The sequence below is a fragment of the Marmota flaviventris genome, chromosome 3, assembly GCF_047511675.1.
Source record: "Marmota flaviventris isolate mMarFla1 chromosome 3, mMarFla1.hap1, whole genome shotgun sequence".
NCBI classification, from domain to species: Eukaryota; Metazoa; Chordata; class Mammalia; order Rodentia; family Sciuridae; genus Marmota; species Marmota flaviventris.
This window is the reverse complement of record NC_092500.1, coordinates 9,302,303-9,306,603: the sequence shown is the minus strand read 5'-3', so window position 1 is coordinate 9,306,603 and position 4,301 is coordinate 9,302,303.

Sequence of the window (4,301 nt, the reverse complement as noted above, 5' to 3'; positions counted from 1 at the left end):
CTCGCAATAGAGAAGGAATAAGAAGGCCAAGGGCTCGGCTGCTGCTCCTCGCCCTCCCATCAAAGCATCTGTCTGGGATCCGCGTCAGAGCAAGGGGAAGGAAGGGGGCGGAGGTGGGCGAGGGGAGAATCTTATTGTCCCTTCACGACCTTCTCCCATGTGTGTCATCTTTTCAAGGAACTGTCTGCAAACCAGGTGGCTGCAACACCGTATGTGAGGGCGAAGGGGAGACTGGCATCTGCTGGCTGGGTGGCGCTGCTGGGGGTGACGGGCCCTCCTTGTGACTTAAGAGGAGGTCTGGAACCTTCCCTTCTCGGTTCCCAGAAGGTGGCTGTTGCACCCAAAGCTGATGGTGTCTGGGTCTGGAAGGTCACAGTGCAGTCATCACCAGGGCTCCAGGCAGGTGTGCGGTCCACGGCGCATGGGGACCCTGGTCCACCCCAGCCAGCCCGCCCACGGGGACAGCCTGATGTGGCCCAGAGCTCACTCTGGCTGTTTAAATGGTTACCAAAGCCAGTGGCTGCGGTGCCTCAGTCCCTCCAGCAGGAGACAGTCTTAACTGACTGCAGACTCCAACACTCCGAGCACCGTTCTCCTGGGAGAAGAGGATCCATTTAGTTTGGCTTCCAGGCACGCTGTCCCCAGAGGGGAAGGAGGCCCGTCCACAGCAGACGTCCTTGTATCCTTCCTGCAGTCCTTCGGAGCTCAGTCCCTGCAAACAGAAGGTGCTGACTTAATGTATATTCTCCAAGGGCCGTGCTGGGCTCAGGGTCCTCTTCTTTATTATTTTATTGGGGGGACATGGACCAGGGATTGAACCCAGGGCAGTTAATCACTGAGCCACATCCCCAGCCCTTTTTCTATTTTATTTAGAGACAGGGTCATGCAGAGTTGCTTAGGCCTGTGAGGATGGCCTGAGGCCTGAGCCTAAGCAACTCCATCTTAAAAACTCCAGTTTAACCTGCAGTCTCCCCAGGCACACCCACGGAGCCCTCCAGTGAGGCCTCAGACAAGTCACTTCCCCTCACCCTGATAAATAGAGTGAAGCCCCCGGCAGGCTGTCCGCGCCTGGTAAGAGGGAAAGGCCAGAAGATCAGGGTGGGAACCACCAGATCAGATGTCTCTGACCCCAGAGAGAATGATGTCACTGAGAAATCCGGTGGTAGCTGATAAGGACTGAAAGGGGAGCCAAAAGCCCCCAAATTCTGTATAAATAATAGTGCTGATGAGCAGGGATTCAGCCAGCGGAAACAAGGGTGCACTGGAGCTGGAGAGCCTGCTGAGGACCTGACATCCCATCACTTGTCATCCTTCCCGATCCTCTGTGTGATCCTCACAGCTCCAAACTCTACCCTGGTGAGAGCCGCAACTTCTCCCCGCGACCCTCTCCTCAGCCGGCCGTCCACTCCACGCCAGGGAAAGCCTGCCTTGTTCCGGACCTGGTCACCGCGGTCTGAGCGAGTGGGCACCTGCTGGACGTAAAGCCTAAGGCTTGAGACTTCTGAACTCAGCACGAGAGGGAATGTCTGTCACGAGCCTGTCATGATTAAGTGTGTCTGCAGTGCCTAGAATTAATCTAGAATTGTTTGCTGTCAGTTGATCATGTCTATTGCAGTGCCCAGCATTAGGATTGCTGTTTTCTTGATTAAGAACCTATAGAGTGAAATTGTATCGAGTAATTTGAGTGAATAAAGCATTGAAAGGGGCAGAAGCAAGTGGACATTCTTTATTTCTCCCCTCGACTGCATACGTCGCAATTTGCCCCCTCCGGATAGGGCCTTGCTAAATTGCTAACGCTGGTTTTGAACTCATGATCCTCCTGCCTCAGCCTCCAGAGCCACTGGTTACGGGTGTGTGCCATCGCACCCCACTTTTTGGTTCTTTAATCAATTCGGTGCTGCAAATATTTGCCAAGCAGCTTTCCTGGAGGCTGTGGAGAAACCCAGGGCCTAGTCTCCGGAGCTCCTGCCCTCGGGAAGTTCACTGTGAACATTTACACTTGCCTTTAAATGACTCAAAGTGACTAAATGATTAAAAGTGAGGAGGGGTTGGGCTGGGGATATAGCTCAGTTGGTGGAGTGCTGGCCTGGTATGCACAGGGCCCTGGGTTCAATCCCCAGAACTGAAAAAAAAAAGAAAAAAAAAAAGTAACAGAGGGGCTCATACTGGGTGGGAATCAAGAAAACTTTCTAAGGAGGAATTTCATAAGAGCAGAAGCTCAGCGGGTCGTCTCTGGGTGTGGGGGAAGGGCACTCGGGGCAGGGCCAACACGCTGTCCACAGGTGGCGACGACAGGAAACTAAGTGGCTCTTTGGGAAATTACAGTAGTTACCTGGAGGCTGAGCAGGGACGAGACTGGAGAGTCCGCTCACCTCACAGGACTCCCAGGAAAGATCCGGAGTCCTGGGTTCAAACTCTGACACCTATTGTTAGGCCAGTTGGGGGACCAAGCACCAAGCAACCTGTGAGCGCAAGAACCACCAATCAGGCCCAACAGAACCGCGCGTCAACCAGCGGGGTCTCCTGGCCAATCCTGGATCATAGCCAGCTCCCCCGACCAACCCCAGTAGGACAAGGGACTCTAAAAAACCCCCTTTTCCTGTCCCGAGCCCTCCCTTCCTGTCCTAAGCCCAATAAAAATTCCAATCCCGTGGAACCCTGCGTGGTCTCTCTGCCCCGTTGGTCTGGAGAGACTCTCCTGGGAGTGAAATCTCAATAAAGCCTCGTTTGGTGGCGCTGCCTGACCTTACAGCTATCTATGGGGTGACTCACTGAATTGGGGTTTCCTGCTGTATAGCACCCTCTAACTACCGACTTGAATTCTCTTCTTGTCTCAAAAACACCTCAAACTCCACATGTTCAAAAAGAACTCACAGCCATTCCCTTCACTCTCCCCACAAGCCCACCTGTTCTTACCTGAAATCGGGGAGAATCTTTGACACCTCTCTTCCTGCACCACTATCTAAGTCCATTTTCTGTTGCTGTAACAAAATACCTGAGACTGGAAAATTTATAAAGAATAGAAGTTTATTTGGATCATAGTTCCGGAGGCTGGGAAGTCCCAGAGCCTGGAGCAGCAGCTGGCAAGGGCCCCCGCACTGCATCGCAACACGGTGGAGGGCGCTGCAGGCAAGTGTGGGAATGGAGTCTCTCTTCCTCTCAAAAAGCCATTAATGACATCGTGAGGCACCCCCTACGATCTACCCCCGACGTAATCCTAATTAAGTCCCTAAGGCCTCACCTCCAATTACCATTAACACATGAATTTGGGGTTTAAGTTTCCAATATATGAATTTTGGGAGGACACATTCAAACCTCAGCAACCACCACAACCAATCCAGGATCAAATCATTTCCTAAATAAAATTCACCCACTGCCATCAGCCGACACAACTGTTAACCTAGAAGAGTCCCTTAATTGGTCTTCCTGTCCCCATTCCAATCCCCCTGAACATATCAAAGGACTCCTTCTACCAAGGGGACGGTAATGGCTTCCTCAGGGTTCGACAGCTTGCCTCTGCCTGGCCTTGGTGGCCCTCTGTGACCTGCATGCTTCCTGAACTCACTCTTTTCCCTGGTTCCTCTGCACCAGTTCCCTGCACCTGGCCTGTGTCCCTGTCGCCAGCAATATCACACTCCAGTGCCTCTACACTTGAACTTCTTTCAATCATTCAAAACCTTTGCAATGTTTTTGGTATGTAAATTCTGTCCTTGCAAATTAAAACGTTAGCTTCCGGAAGGCCTGTTCTGCTGGTTGTGAAATTCACTATAGGGCCAGGCACAGTCCAAGAGCCTGAGTTCACTGAGTGAATAATTCACTCCCCTGTCCCCCTGATTCAGAGCCCTAAGCCAGAGCCTTAGGAATCCCCTCGGAAAGGCATCCTGGAGAAAGTCAGCACTTAACGGCCGGTGAGGAGCCGCGCGGTGGCGCACGCCTGCAATCCCCGCGGCTTCGGAGGCCGAGGCAGGAGGATCGCGAGTTAAAAGCCAGCCTGAGCAACTTAGAGAGGCCCTAAAAAACTCAAGCAAGTCCTTGTCTCTAAATAAAATACAAAAAAAGAGGGGTGGGGATGTGGCTCAGTGGTTAAGTGCCTTGGGTTCAATTCCAGGAACCAAAAGAAGAAAAAAGAGAGACGGGCTAGGAACAATCTCGTATAGAGTGTTAAATAACTACTCCGCAAATTCCGTCGGGGGGGGGGGGGGAGCGCCTGCGCACATGGTCCGCGCGCCCCATCCCGCCTCCCGTCCTGGGCGGCGCTGTGCTCACGCGCCCCGGCGGCGCAATCCTCCGCGGCTCCTTAA